The following is a 16,496-nucleotide window of genomic DNA, read 5'->3' as shown; positions in this document are numbered from 1 at the left end:
AAATAAAGCTTCCTCTATCTAAAGATGGAGTGAGGTGACAGTGTGGTGGGACACCGAACTTGTATTATGAGGAAGGCAGCCAAGTATAGGTTTCACATGATTTACTTAAATCACTTAAGGTAAATTCCAGGAGAGTCCCTTTGAAAGGGGGACAGCCAATTTCCTCCTCCATTGGGGGCTTGTGTTCACACACTAATGACGCCTTTAACAATTTACAAGTATACAGTATACAAGTATAGCTATGACACCCGACAGACAAGAATTAACTGGTGAAATTGTAAATGATGTTTTTCAGAAAATCATTAAGTGGTTCTCTGCAAATGGGCTCTCATTAAGCTTTGACAAAACACAGTATATTCAGTTCCACACAGGTAATGGAATGACACCATTAATAAATATAGACTTCGATCAGAAATCGGTAGCTAAGGTAGAATATTCAAAATTTCTAGGTGTATGCATTGATGAGGGGTTGAACTGGAAAAAACACACTGAGGATCTGCTGAAATGTTTGAGTTCAGTTACTTATGCTGTTAGGGTCATTGGAAATTTTGGCGATATACATCTGAGTAAATTAGCTTACCACGCCTATTTTCATTCTCTGCTCTTGTATGGCATCATATTCTGGGGTAACTCATCATTGAGTAAAAGAGTGGTCATTGCACAAAAGCGTGTAATCAGAATAATTGCTGGAGCTCATCTAAGATCATCCTGCAGACACTTATTTAAAGAGCTAGAAATCTTCACTGTAGCCTCACAATATATATATATTCACTTATGAAGTTTGTTATTAACAATCCGAACTAATTCAAAAGTAATAGCAGTGTACATGGCTACAACACTAGGAGAAAGGATGATCTTCACTACTCAAGGTTAAATCTAACTTTGGCTCAGAAGGGAGTAAATTATGCTGCCGCAAAAGTCTTTGGTCACTTACCTAATAGCATCAAAAGTCTGACAGATAGCCATATAGCATTTAAAAGGAAATTAAAAGAATTTCTTAATGGCAACTCCTTCTACTCATTAGATGTATTTTGTCTAATGTAATATCTTGTATAGACACCTTTTATGAACCTGACACGTTCCACATCATTACGAAGTGTCGTATTCATGATCTATGGAACAAGTACTAATCTAAGCTAATCTAATTTGATTTAAATCCTGATTTTTCACCCTTCTACCTGAAGGACACCTCAGTACTTTACCAGCCATGGTTTTTTTTTTTTTATATTATAGGTGGTTTGTCCTTGCCTTCCCGAAATTATTGAACTGACATTTCTAATCTCTTACAGTTAAGTGAGGGCCTTGAACTATGGTACAACTTGATATTTTTCACATGTACAAATTTTTTATGTAAATGAAAGAGGTGATAACTGACAGAAAAGTCTAGGACAAACTGAGAATTGAAATCTGAATCTTTGAATGTGTAATTTAACACTTGCCCTCTGAGTCACACATTTAGTATGTGTATCAAAGCAGAAGGGAACATTATTTGGAGAAATAAAAAGAGAGGCCATGCTACCTCTTGTGCTGTCGACCTGCAACAGCTGCTATTTGTTAGGTAATAGCTAAAATATATGCATTTAATGTTTCTCTCATAACACAAATCATTAGTAATATCAGATTCTTAAATTAGGAAAGTATTTGTTGTGGCAGCAAAATTTAAGTGGAAATGGACTCCGTTGGACATACAAAAACTTGAACAAATTTGGATTCTCACTGACTGAACAACAATTTTTCACAAACATGTAGATGCAGGACACATTCATTAGGATTCATTCGCTGCATGGTCTCAAATTTGTGTGGGTGAAATTGAACCAGATGGAGATTCTCAGACATTTGAGTTGCAATGTTGAAACAAGTTTTCACTTACAGCAACAAGGACTCTATGGCACCTTAATATATATTAGTGTTTTCGGGGGTCTCTACAGACCATACAACCTCATTAGACATTTTCTTCAAGGCAGAACTAGTCTTTTCACGAAATTGCAATTCCATGTAGTAACATGATTTTAACACAAGGCGGGATATAATAGTGATGCTGAAACTATCATTGTGTAGTTGCAAAACTGACTCCACGTCGTTAAAAACTGTGTATGGTGACTGCAAGCCCTATGTCACTCAGCTCCTCCATGATAACCTAAATAACCATTACCACTACACATTTTGATGACTTCCCTTGTACTTCTACTACCTCTGCAGAGCTACCAAAATTTACTTCAAATTTACCCATTTTTGTGCACCACATTACATTTGGAGGTGCAGAGCTTCGTAGAGGGACAGTTTACCAGAAAGTATTTCCTTAAACACACTTGTATGTAGCACCAAAGCAGGGACAATCCAGTTTACCTGAATGAACATAACTGTACTAAAAGGGTGACCTTGCAGATACACTATGTAATAAATTATCTGTTTTCTGGGGTTATCAGTGGAGCAATGTTTGAAAATATTTGAGACTGGAAACCTGTAGTCCATCCAGTACCAAGCGTGCTATAGAAATCAGAGCCTGCCTTGGTGTTTCCCTTGTTGCATCAGCTGGTAGCTTCATCATGTATTGAAGAAATGTTGCTATGGCAGCCATATTCTCCACCACACTTTGACACTATTCATTCTTTTGTGCATAACTTAAGCTATATACAGCTTGTGATATTGATTTGAGACATGTAGATGAACACAAAAAGAATCCTTAATGTAAAAAACTACATTTTATAACATTTTTAATAATTAAATTACTGCTCAGTGAAGTTGCATTAAAATTGAACACTGCGTGGGTGCCAACCTGGTGCCAGGCTACAAAATTGAGGACAGAAATAGATGGAGAAATGGGGCATGTGAAAGGGGACATCATGTAGTAGTTGAGTGTGGCAGGAAAAAATCTGATAAGTACAGTGGGGAGAGAAAATGAATGGAAGGAAAGGAAAAAGACCAGACAAGGAAAAAAGTACTGAATGTTGAGAACCAAGTTTGTTTGCGAGGTTAGGAATTTGAAGTGATGTGGACAGGAAAAGAAGATATATCCTTGAGTTTATGGTAACTGATTCAGACTAACTTAGGACATTCCATTTCAGCATGTGACTAAAGTTAACAGTAGTCTCACAGTAGAAATTGATGAAGGAATTTCAGTCTACAGGACTGTAGGCTACACTAAAAATGCTTTGATGTTGGTTTGGTTGGACATCATTATCTACATCTACATCTACATCTACATTGATACTCCGCAAGCCACCCAACGGTGTGTGGCGGAGGGCACTTTACGTGCCACTGTCATTACCTCCCTTTCCTGTTCCAGTCGCGTATGGTTCGCGGGAAGAACGACTGTCTGAAAGCCTCCGTGCACGCTCTAATCTCTCTAATTTTACATTCGTGATCTCCTCGGGAGGTATAAGTAGGGGGAAGCAATATATTCGATACCTCATCCAGAAACGCACCCTCTCGAAACCTGGCGAGCAAGTTACACCACGATGCAGAGCGCCTCTCTTGCAGAGTCTGCCACTTGAGTTTATTAAACATCTCCGTAACGCTATCACGGTTACCAAATAACCCGGTAACGAAACGCGCCGCTCTTCTTTGGATCTTCTCAATCTCTTCCGTCAACCCGACCTGGTACGGATCCCACACTGATGAGCAATACTCAAGTATAGGTCGAACGAGTGTTTTGTAAGCCACCTCCTTTGTTGATGGACTACATTTTCTAAGCACTCTCCCAATGAATCTCAACCTGGTACCCGCCTTACCAACAATTAATTTTATATGATCATTCCACTTCAAATCGTTCTGTACGCATACTCCCAGATATTTTACAGAAGTAACTGCTACCAGTGTTTGTTCCGCTATCATATAATCATACAATAAAGGATCCTTCTTTCTATGTATTCGCAATACATTACATTTGTCTATGTTAAGGGTCAGTTGCCACTCCCTGCACCAAGTGCCTATCCGCTGCAGATCTTCCTGCATTTCGCTACAATTTTCTAATGCTGCAACTTCTCTGTATACTACAGCATCATCCGCGAAAAGCCGCATGGAACTTCCGACACTATCTACTAAGTCATTTATATATATTGTGAAAAGCAATGGTCCCATAACACTCCCCTGTGGCACGCCAGAGGTTACTTTAACGTCTGTAGACGTCTCTCCATTGATAACAACATGCTGTGTTCTGTTTGCTAAAAACTCTTCAATCCAGCCACACAGCTGGTCTGATATTCCGTAGGCTCTTACTTTGTTTATCAGGCGACAGTGCGGAACTGTATCGAACGCCTTCCGGAAGTCAAGAAAAATAGCATCTACCTGGGAGCCTGTATCTAATATTTTCTGGGTCTCATGAACAAATAAGGCGAGTTGGGTCTCACACGATCGTTGTTTCCGGAATCCATGTTGATTCCTACATAGTAGATTCTGGGTTTCCAGAAATGACATGATACGCGAGCAAAAAACATGTTCTAAAATTCTACAAGAGATCGACGTAAGAGATATAGGTCTATAGTTTTGCGCATCTGCTCGACGACCCTTCTTGAAGACTGGGACTATCTGTGCTCTTTTCCAATCATTTGGAACCCTCCGTTCCTCTAGAGACTTGCGGTACACGACTGTTAGAAGGGGGGCAAGTTCTTTCGCGTATTCTGTGTAGAATCGGATTGGTATCCCGTCAGGTCCAGTGGACTTTCCTCTATTGAGTGATTCCAGTTGCTTTTCTATTCCTTGGACACTTATTTCGATGTCAGCCATTTTTTCGTTTGTGCGAGGATTTAGAGAAGGAACTGCAGTGCGGTCTTCCTCTGTGAAACAGCTTTGGAAAAAGGTGTTTAGTATTTCAGCTTTACGCGTGTCATCCTCTGTTTCAATGCCATCATCATCCCGTAGTGTCTGCATATGCTGTTTCGAGCCACTTACTGATTTAACGTAAGACCAGAACTTCCTAGGATTTTCTGTCGGTACATAGAATTTTACTTTCGAATTCAATGAACGCTTCACGCATAGCCCTCCTTACGCTAACTTTGACATCGTTTAGCTTCTGTTTGTCTGAGAGGTTTTGGCTGCGTTTAAACTTGGAGTGGAGCTCTCTTTGCTTTCGCAGTAGTTTCCTAACTTTGTTGTTGTACCACGGTGGGTTTTTCCCGTCCCTCACAGTTTTACTCGGCACGTACCTGTCTAAAACGCATTTTACGATTGCCTTGAACTTTTTCCATAAACACTCAACATTGTCAGTGTCGGAACAGAAATTTTCGTTTTGATCTGTTAGGTAGTCTGAAATCTGCCTTCTATTACTCTTGCTAAACAGATAAACCTTCCTCCCTTTTTTTATATTCCTATTAACTTCCATATTCAGGGACGCTGCAATGGCCTTATGATCACTGATTCCCTGTTCTGTACATACAGAGTCGAAAAGTTCGGGTCTGTTTGTTATCAGTAGGTCCAAGATGTTATCTCCACGAGTCGGTTCTCTGTTTAATTGCTCGAGGTAATTTTCAGATAGTGCACTCAGTATAATGTCACTCTATGCTCTGTCCCTACCACCCGTCCTAAACATCTGAGTGTCCCAGTCTATATCTGGTAAATTGAAATCTCCACCTAAGACTATAACATGCTGAGAAAATTTATGTGAAATGTATTCCAAATTTTCTCTCAGTTGTTCTGCCACTAATGCTGCTGAGTCGGGAGGTTGGTAAAAGGAGCCAATTATTAACCTAGTTCGGTTGTTTAGTCTAACCTCCACCCATAATAATTCACAGGAACTATCCACTTCTACTTCACTACAGGATAAACTACTACTAACAGCGACGAACACTCCACCACCGGTTGCATGCAATCTATCCTTTCTAAACACCGTCTGTACCTTTGTAAAAATTTCGGCAGAATTTATCTCTGGCTTAAGCCAACTTTCTGCACCTATAACGATTTCAGCTTCGGTGCTTTCTATCAGCGCTTGAAGTTCCGGTACTTTACCAACGCAGCTTCGACAGTTGACAATTACAATACCGATTGCTGCTTGGTCCCCGCATGTCCTGACTTTGCCCCGCACCCGTTGAGGCTGTTGCCCTTTCTGTACTTGCCCAAGGCCATCTAACCTAAAAAACCGCCCAGCCCACGCCACACAACCCCTGCTACCCGTGTAGCCGCTTGTTGCGTGTAGTGGACTCCTGACCTATCCAGCGGAACCCGAAACCCCACCACCCTATGGCGCAAGTCGAGGAATCTGCAGCCCACATGGTCGCAGAACCGTCTCAGCCTCTGATTCAGACCCTCCACTCGGCTCTGTACCAAAGGTCCGCAGTCAGTCCTGTCGACGATGCTACAGATGGTGAGCTCTGCTTTCATCCCGCTAGCGAGACTGGCAGTCTTCACCAAATCAGATAGCCGCCGGAAGCCAGAGAGGATTTCCTCCGATCCATAGCGACACACATCATTGGTGCCGACATGAGCGACCACCTGCAGATGGGTGCACCCTGTACCCTTCATGGCATCCGGAAGGACCCTTTCCACATCTGGAATGACTCCCCCCGGTATGCACACGGAGTGCACATTGGTTTTCTTCCCCTCTCTTGCTGCCATTTCCCTAAGGGGGCCCCATTACGTGCCTGACGTTGGAGCTCCCAACTACCAGTAAGCCCACCCTCTGCAACTGCCCAGATCTTGCAGACTGAGGGGCAACCTCTGGAACAGGACAAGCAGCCATGTCAGGCCGAAGATCAGTATCAGCCTGAGACAGAGCCTGAAACCGGTTCGTCAGACAAACTGGAGAGGCTTTCCGTTCAGCCCTCCGGAATGTCTTTCGCCCCCTGCCACACCTTGAAACGACCTCCCACTCTACCACAGGTGAGGGATCAGCCTCAATGCGGGCAGTATCCCAGGCAACCACAGTCGTAGTCCGATCAGGGGATGCGTGGGACGAGCTGGCCGTCCCCGACAAACCCCCATCCGGACCCCCACAGTGATGCCCATTGGCAACAGCCTCAAGCCGTGTGGCCGAAGCCAACACTGCCTGAAGCTGGGAGCGAAGGGATGCCAACTCAGCCTGCATCCGAACACAGCAGTTGCAGTCCCTATCCATGCTAAAAACTGTTTTACAAAGAACTTCTGAACTAATCTACAGAGAGCGCAAACAAATCGACAAAATTTAAACGGTTATTAAAATACAAGATTGCCTAGTAAATGCAGTAATGCTGCTACTTGCGCACTGCTGACACTGCTCGGCGGCGGAAGGAGACTAAGCGAAATTACACTATTCAGGTACTAAGACGCGATGCTACACTCTCAAATACTATAATACGCCCGAAATTTATGAATTAAACAATGCAAGTACCAAAAACACGCAAAGAAATTAAGAATTAAACTATGTAACAAATGACTGAGCTAGGAGTATACAACTTGCTGCTCAGCTGCTTATCCAACGGCGGCAGGGAGCACACTGACTGTGACCAACCGACACTGGCCGTTCAAAACAAAAACAGTAGACAAATGACTACGCGAATTTACACTATTCAGGTACTAAAACGCGATGCTACAACTCTCAAATACTATAATACGCCCGAAATTTATGAATTAAACAATGCAAGTACCAAAAACACGCAAAGAAATTAAGAATTAAACTATGTAACAAACGAGTGAGCTAGGAGTATACGACTTGCTGCTCAGCTGCTTATCCAACGGCGGCAGGGAGCACACTGACTGTGACCAACCGACACTGGCCGTTCAAAACAAAAACAGTAGACAAATGACTACGCGAATTTACACTATTCAGGTACTAAAACGCGATGCTACAACTCTCAAATACTATAATACGCCCGAAATTTATGAATTAAACAATGCAAGTACCAAAAACACGCAAAGAAATTAAGAATTAAACTATGTAACAAACGAGTGAGCTAGGAGTATACGACTTGCTGCTCAGCTGCTTATCCAACGCCGACAGGGAAGTTGAACTAAGATGACCCAAGAGGGAGCAGTTACAGTAATTGAGTGCAGCCTGTGGAGGTGGTTCAGCAATTGTGGATGACCAGTATATATTGCGTACATTTTAGACTTGAAGTTTTACAGACACCGAACCATCCTGTCATTGCCGTGTGCTCTAGGTTGAATTCCGCGAATCTCCAGTGATTTTTCCTTGATGGGAGGACTGGGATATGTTGCACTTACAAGGAGACCACATGGCAATCCAGTTTTTGTAATTTTCTTTATTTTTATTGTAAGTGAAACTCAGAACTGAAATATCAGTCACACAAAGCAGTTAGATGCCACAATACAAATCCTGGGGAAAATCAACTTTGAAGTTTTTTGAGTGTCTTTAATACCCTAAAGCAAGTTTGATTTTTTTGTCAGACATTGTGGATCTGTGGCAGAGTTCGCATCTGCCAGGTGAGCAATCGGGGTTTGATTCCTGATTCCTGGCCAGTGTGAATTTTTAATGAAATGGTCACATTCTGCAAGCATTTCTGTGAAATGTAAAATGCATAAACATGGAAAAGATTCATTAGCGCCCTAACTGGTAATCGCTGGTTAGAGCCTCCTATCAGTCATTCTCTCTCTCTCTCTCTCTCTCTCTCCCTCCCCCGCCCCCCCCTCCCCCCTCTCTCTCTCTCTCTGCCTCCCCCTCTCTCTCCCCACCCCTCCCCTCCCCATCTCACGCCTCCCCTCCCCTCCCTCTCTCTCTCTCCCTCTTCCCTCTCCCCCTCTCCCCCTTTCGCCCTTTCCCTCTTTCCCCTCTCCCCCTTTTCCCCTTTCCCCTCTCCCTCTTTTCCCCTTTCCACTCTCCCCCTTTTCCCCTTTCCCCTCTCCCTCTTTTCCCTCTCCACCTCTTCTCCTGTCTCCCTTCCTCCCTCCCTCCCTCTCTCTTTTTTCTTCCAGCCAAGTTTAAATATAAAATTCATCAAATATGTGCTGATTGACATGTCTAAGTGTCATTTTTATGAAGAATGCCCATCTTCTTATTTCTAATTACGTATCACACACAAAAATATAGTTGTCATTGCAAATATCCTTTCTTAATTACTGATGTGCTATAAAATATTGTTAAATAAAGTTTGTGAAAGTTAAAGAAAAATGCCACAAATTAACTTTTTCCTTCATTATGTATTTTACTCTTCACGGAAATGCACATAGAATGTGCATCTTTGTTTAAAAGTTTTCCATGGCCAAAAATCGAACTCAGACTGCTCCTGCTCATGTGGCATGTGGCAGACAAGTATTCTACAACATCACCATGCTCCCTGTTGAAAAGTCAATCTTACTTTAGGGTATTATAGGCACTCAGAAAACGTTCAAAGTTGATTTTCTCAAGAATTTTTAAATTTTGCATTGACATACTTCCTGGGGTTGATATATGTGTTGTGTACATTATGTACGATAAATATAAAAAATTACAAAATCAGATTACCGCCTGATCTCCTTTAAGTGTTGTGAACCCACTACCCTCCCCCTCACTGCCTCCCCCTCTTAGTGCATTTAATTACACCTTTGGCAGAGAATGGCATAGTGTCCAGTCAGCATTGTGAGATCTTTTAACCCTGATAAAAAAGTGTTCTTTTTAATTTTTGTCTTTGCTATTTTTTATGATTTATCTACAGTAACAACTTTTGGCCACTATCTGCATTTACTGCGAATGGTGTGTAGCACTTCATTTCTGGATTGCTGTCCTCTCTTTGAAAAATTATGGCTTAAATATAAAAATTAATTGACCGGTTAAATATGTTAGTTACGAGAACAGCTAGTCACCCTACCAAACTCTCCCCCATTTCTATTATTGTCACATGAATTATGACATTGATAGCACATTTAATTGAATAAATGAAAATGTTGCAAATAAGGATGGAAAAGCTGCCTCAAAAGAGTGGTGAAAAGGGGGACATTGGGTGGAGAGATGTGTACAGTCCCGACAGCCTAGCACCAAGGGCCCGGAATACAGTACTCCACTCACCATTGGCATTGGCTAGAGAAGAGTCGGGTGTGGCACCAAGGGCCCAGAATGCAATATTCCACACACCATTGGCCTTGGCTAAAGAATAATTGGGTGCAGTTCTTTCAGATCACTCCTGCTTGTGTTGGTACTGGAGCCAGGTGGTGGAAAGGTGACACACGACATAGCGGGTCACTTCGTAAATGCTGTTAATGTGTAACATGGAGCAGTGTTGGAAGTGGCTGCCGCAAGATATGTCAGAAATGTGAAATGCTCTGTCGACAGATGATTTTAAGTGATCAATGACTGAACCGCGGCATATGACATGTTTTGTCGCTCTGAATTTAAACTTGTATCTTAAGCTAACTACAGCTGATATGCTGTGTATCTGAGAAAGCCGCAGTCAACAAATTGAGGCAGAACTAAAATCACAATTGCATTGTTCTCTGTGAGTAAAGCTAGCCTCTATAGGCAAACTCAAAACGTAAAAAAATCAGTTTCAGTGCTAAAAGCAAACTGTAATTTCTTACTGTCATTAGTTACCAGAAAGTATCATCATACTGGCTATACGAGTTGCCTTACTACCAACCAATGAGTAGTCCTTGTTCATACTTGGTTACAGATTATAGGCAACACAGATGAAAAAAGAATAACAGAAAGAAAAATAAGAGCAGTTAAAAAAACTCAGTACAATGATGAAAATGGTGTGACAAGAATTATAAATAAAAAAATTACATTTAAACCAGTTAACTAATAAAAAATGATAATCAGAGTCTTTTGATTAGATTGAGAAATAAAAAAAAAAATCATTGCATGTTGCAAGATTTGAGCCTATTATCTTCAACATAGCAGGTTAATAAGCTATCCATTGTGCTATGCTACAATACTGAATTAAGTTTTTACATTTATGAGCATGGTCAGCCAGTTGTGGTGATGAATTCAGCCTTCAAAAATTGGACTTCACACAATTTCGTGTGAAGCTTATCTAATATAAGCTGATCTCATTAATGATGCTCACTGTATATGTGCCACTGAATCACGTCTTGTGCAGAAATATTGAGTAGTGTTTAGTCAGTGGTTTGTATGAAATGTGTATTTTTCACTAGCATTGTTTTTTTTTTGTGTGTGTGTGTGTGTGTGTGTGTGTGTGTGTGTGTGTGTGTGTGTGTCTGTGTGTGTGTGAATAACAATGACAGGCCTGTGGTTCGGGAACTAAACACATCAAGAAAGAGTGCTGGACAAGGAATTGGCAGCAAACTGACCAATTGTTGCGGCAGTTTGGCAGCAGCAAATGGTTCAGGTGTGATGCTGAGTGCTCTGATTGGAAGAAACCAGTTCCAGAATGTGACATGTCAGCTATCAAGTAATTTTAATTAGACTATAGATGCAGTTGGGTGATGTGCTGCGTCTAGTTTTTGCATATAATGTATAATGTGCGTTTGGGCTCTTTGTGCTGTTTCAGTCAGTTTCAGAGCTCCCTTTGTCCGTAGGTAGGTACTAATATAAAAATATTGAACATGGTTCTGGCAGTCCAACAACGTACTCTTTAGTGAACTCCATAATGAACTGGCACTTGTTTCTCAATGACAGATATATCTTATTATTGTGGTCTGTAACAGTGGTGGGGAGGAATTCCCTTTTTCCTTGGGATGTACAGTCACTACCAGAAAATTGCAGGACATGACCCTGCAAGTTGGCCAAGAAATTTCCATTGCTTTGCGAGGGATACATTATTTAGTCATATTAATTGCCTGTGAATTAATTTTCCTAGCATGACAACATCTTCACCAGTTACTACGTGCCATACAAATTGATCCCTCTCTCCCTCCCTCCCTCTCTCCCTCCCTCCCTCCATCCCTCCCTCCCTCCCTCCCTCCATCCCTCCCTCCCTCTCTCTCTCTCTCTCTCTCTCTCTCTCTCTCTCTCTCTCTCTCTCTCTCTCCCTCCCTCCCTCTCCCTCTCCCTCTCCCTCTCTCCCCCTCCCCCTCTTCCCCCTCCCCCTCTTCCCCCTCCCCCTCTTCCCCCTCTTGCTCTCCCCACCTCTTCCCCTCCCCCTGTCCCCCCCTCTCACGCTCCACCTCTCTCCCTCCCCCTCTCCCCCTCTCTCTCTCTCCACCTCTTCCACCACCACCCCACCACCCACCTCCCTCTCTCCCTTTCTCAGTCCACCCCCTCCTTACTGTGCCTCTTCCACTCCTTCACCACCTGAATGTATAACTGATCCATTTCCATTCAGTTCCACTCAGCTCACTTTTAGTTTCAGGGAGAACATTAGGGAATGATTGACAAGAACGGGGGAAAGAAATACAGTAGAAGAAGAATGGGTAGCTTCGAGGGATGAAATAGTGAAGGCAGCAGAGGATCTAGTAGGTAAAAAGACGAGGGCTAGTAGAAATCCTTGGGTAACAGAAGAAATATTTAATTTAATTGATGAAAGGAGAAAATAAAAGAATGCAGTAAATGAAACAGGCAAAAAAGAATGCAAACGTCTCAAAAATGAGATTGACAGGAAGTGCAAAATGGCTAAGCAGGGATGGCTAGAGGACAAATGTAAGGATGTGTAGGCATGTATCACTAGGGGTAAGATAGATACTGTCTACAGGAAAATTAAAGAGACCTTTGGAGGAAAGAGAACCACTTGCATGAATATCAAGAGCTCAGATGGAAACCCAGTTCTAAGCAAAGAAGGGAAAGCAGAACGGTGGAAGGAGTATGTAGAGGATCTATACAAGGGCAGTGTTCTTGAGGACAATATTATGGAAATGGAAGAGGACGTAGATGAAGATGAAATGGGAGATATGATACTGCGTGAAGAGTTTGATAGAGCACTGAAAGACCTAAGTCAAAACAAGGCTCCAGGAGTAGACAACATTCCATTAGAACTGCTGATAGCTTTGGGAGAGCCAGCCCTGACAAAACTCTACCATCTGGTGAGCAAGATGTATGAGACATGTGAAATACCCTCAGACTTCAAGAAGAATATAATAATTCCAATCCCAAAGAAAGCAGGTGTTGACAGATGTGAAAATAACCGAACTATCAGTTTAATAAGCCACGGCTGCAAAATACTAACACGAATCCTTTACAGATGAATGGAAAAACTGGTAGAAGCCGACATCATGGGAGATCAGTTTGGATTTTGTAGAAATGTTTGAACACGTGAGGTAATACTGACCCTACGACTTATCTTAGAAGATAGATTAAGGAAAGGCAAACCTACGTTTCTAGCATTTGTAGACTTAGAGAAAGCTTTTGACGATGTTGACTGGAATACTTTCTTTCAAATTCTGAAGGTGGCAGGGGTAAAATACAGGGAGCGAAAGGCTATTTACAATTTGTATAGAAACCAGATGGCGGTTACAAGAGTTGAGGGGCATTAAAGGTAAGCAGTGATTGGGAAGGCAGTGTGACAAGGTTGTAGCCTATCCCCAATGTTATTCAATCTGTATAATGAGCAAGCAGTAAAGGAAACAAAAGAAAAATTTGGAGTAGGAATTAATATCTGTGGTGAAGAAATAAAAAACTTGGAGGTTGCCAGTGACATTATAATTCTGTCTGAGACAGCAAAGGACCCGGAAGAGCAGTTGAATGGAATGGACAGTGTTTTGAAAGGAACATCTACATCTACAAAAGGAAAATGAGGATAATGAAATGTAGTCAAATTAAATTGGGTGATGCTTAGGGAATTAGATTAGGAAATGAGATACTTAAAGTAGTAGATAAGTTTTGCTGTTTGGGGAGCAAAATAACTGATGATGGTTGAAGTAGAGAGGATGTAAAATGTAGACTGGCAATGGCAAGGAAAGCATTTTTGAAGAAGAGAAATTTGTTAGCCTCGAGTATAGATTTAAGTGTCAGGAAGTTGTTTCTGAAAGTATTTTAATGGAGTGTAGCCATGTATGGAAGTGAAACATGGATGATAAATAGTGTAGAGAATAGGAGAATAGAAGCTTTCAAAATGTGGTGCTACAGAAGAGTGCTGAAGATTTGATGGGTTGATCACATAACTAATGAGGAGGTACTGAACAGAATTAGGGAGAAGAGAAATTTGTGGCAAAACTTGACTAGAAGAAGGGATCAGTTGGTAGTACATGTTCTGAGGCATCAAGGGATCACAAATTTAGTACTGGAGTGAACCATGGAGGGTAAAAATCGTAGAGGGAGACCAAGAGATGAATATACTAAGCAGATTCAGAAGGATGTAGGTTGCAGTAGGTAGTGGGGAATGAAAAAGCTTGCACAGGATAGAGTAGTACGGAGAGCTGCATCAAACCAGTCTCTTTGCTGAATATAACAACAACAACAGCAACAACAACATTATTTCCAAGTGTACCCTTCTTCACTCTAGTTGTATATGGTATCAAAATCAAGCCATTGTATTACTGTATAAGTGTAATAATTCTTAGTTTCATTTTCCTTGATAGTTTAACCACGATACTAAGTGTGCTAACTTGTATGTTTTGTTTTGAATTTTCCTTTCTCATCTGATGCTGGAGCATGCGTTGTTAGTTTCTGTAATAGCATGTCGCCCCCTAGAAGGTAGGTGGTGCTTATTATATAATAATTAAGTGAATCACAGCGAAATCCATTTAGTGAACATGTACTAAAATGCTTTCTGGAGAGCTTCATATTAATGCTGTCTTGGCATCCAATTCTTAGTTGTTTACTGCTGATTTTTTTTTAAAATTAAGATTCAATCAATCTGTTGCCCTCACAAAACTGCCACTGCAAAAACTCATCACCATGACACAGGCATCCCAGAACCACTTGTGCTCCCTCTGCGAGATACTTATACTCTGCAATCTGTACTCCACACATCACATGTCTGAAATTGTATCCCTTGCTTTTGACCATCTGGAGGAGCATTCCAGACACCACCTCCATAAGTTATCCAACTTGCTGTCATCTTACTGCTGCCTCAGGGCACCACTGTCCAATCCCTGTTGTATCCACAGTGTTCCTCCTTGTCCACCCAGCATAGCTGATAAACACTGCCCAGCTGACATTTTTGACTTACCACATCCCTCAGAACTCCCTGCCAAATTTCCACCAAGACCCCCAGTTCCACAGAAGTTTCAGTCCTATCCAACCATACTGGACTTGTCAAAGACCTACTTGCCTTCTTCGGACCCCTGCAAAGGAAACACTTCTTTGCCACTAATCCCTTCACCCTAAACCATGTTAATTTGAACATTGAACCCTGCCTCTTCCATTTCACACCATCATCCAACAATGATCCTCTCCCTCCCACCTAACCACCCACTGGTCACCTTCCAGGAATTCCTTACCTCCATCTTAACTTCACCATCCATCTGCATGTCATTTCTTCAGAATACCTACCTTTCAGTAGAAGAAAGAACAGCCATACACAACCTCAAAACAAATCCTGACTTAATCATCCTATCTGCAGACAAAGGTTCTACCAACATTTTTATGAAGCACAGTGATAACCACCTGAAGCCCAATCCTAGTAGAACTCAAGTGAGCGCCTTCCACTTACGAAACAGGGAAGTGCAGCAAAAGCTGGACGTCACATGGCGGGGAGAGCAACTGAAACATTGCTCAACACCAGTCTACCTAGGTGTCACACTAGACAGGGCTTGATCGTACAGGCAGCAGTGTCTAAACGTGAGACAGAAAGTATTGCTTGCAATGAGATACTTAAGAAGCTGATTGACAGCAGCTGGGGAGCAAATCCACACTTCCTGAGGACTTCTGCACTTGAGCTTTGTGTATCAGCTGCTGAGTATGCTGCTTCTGTGTGGAATGCTTCAGCTAATGCTAAGCAAGTCAATATTGAGGTCAATGATATTGCAAGGATCATCTCAGGATGACTGAAGCCAACACCAGTGCAGAAATTGAATCCGATTGTTGGAATAGCCCCACTCAATATCCGGAGGGCCATTGCTGCAGACAGTGAGAGAACAAACCAGGAGATGACTGCCAACATCCTCTGTATGGTCATCAGGCAGCAAGATCCCGCCTTAAATCCCGCTGTAGTTTCCTTGCTAGGACTGTGCCACTGGAGGGAGCACCGGAGGCAATTTGTTTTGCAACATGGAAGGGCTCACTGCTCACAGATGTTTCACCAAAAGAAGAACTAGTTTCTGGTGCAAACCTACAATATCCTGTATGGAGGTGCCTCAGTCACCTAAGAGTGGACGTCCCCCAATGCAAGACCAACCTGAAGAAACGGGGAATCCTTCCAGCAAGCGCACACACCTCTTGCGACTGCAGGGCTGAAGAATATCCGAGCCACGTACTTGTATGCCACCTCCTGGATGTTTATGAAGGAAATGACAAAGCTATCGCAGCTACTGTATTTTGGAAATGCTGACTGGACATGAAAATGAATGAAATGAATGAATGACCTGGCAGAAGGCCTTTGCCAATTATCTGACTCCTGCACTTATAAACTCTGCCAGAGTGATCCCATCTGAGAAGTCCAACACAACATCCTTGCATAAACCCTTAGGCCCCACCCAGAACATCTCCCCTGAATCCATTTCCCTCCTCACCCATATGACACCCCACGCACTTTATACATGTGCTCCAAAATTTGCAAACATAACAATCCTGGACACCCCACTGTGGCTGGTTATAGTGC

The 16,496-nt window shown here is 42.2% G+C and overlaps 1 protein-coding gene across 1 annotated transcript in view; it reads left to right on the top strand.

The window, feature by feature from the left end:
* Positions 1 to 16,496, top strand: part of LOC124717078 (protocadherin-like wing polarity protein stan) — a 368,864-nt gene that overhangs the window by 183,221 nt on the left and 169,147 nt on the right. The window lies entirely within an intron of this gene.

This window comes from Schistocerca piceifrons, chromosome 1, assembly GCF_021461385.2.
Source record: "Schistocerca piceifrons isolate TAMUIC-IGC-003096 chromosome 1, iqSchPice1.1, whole genome shotgun sequence".
Classification (NCBI taxonomy): domain Eukaryota; kingdom Metazoa; phylum Arthropoda; class Insecta; order Orthoptera; family Acrididae; genus Schistocerca; species Schistocerca piceifrons.
This window is presented reverse-complemented; position numbering and strand designations above follow the sequence as displayed.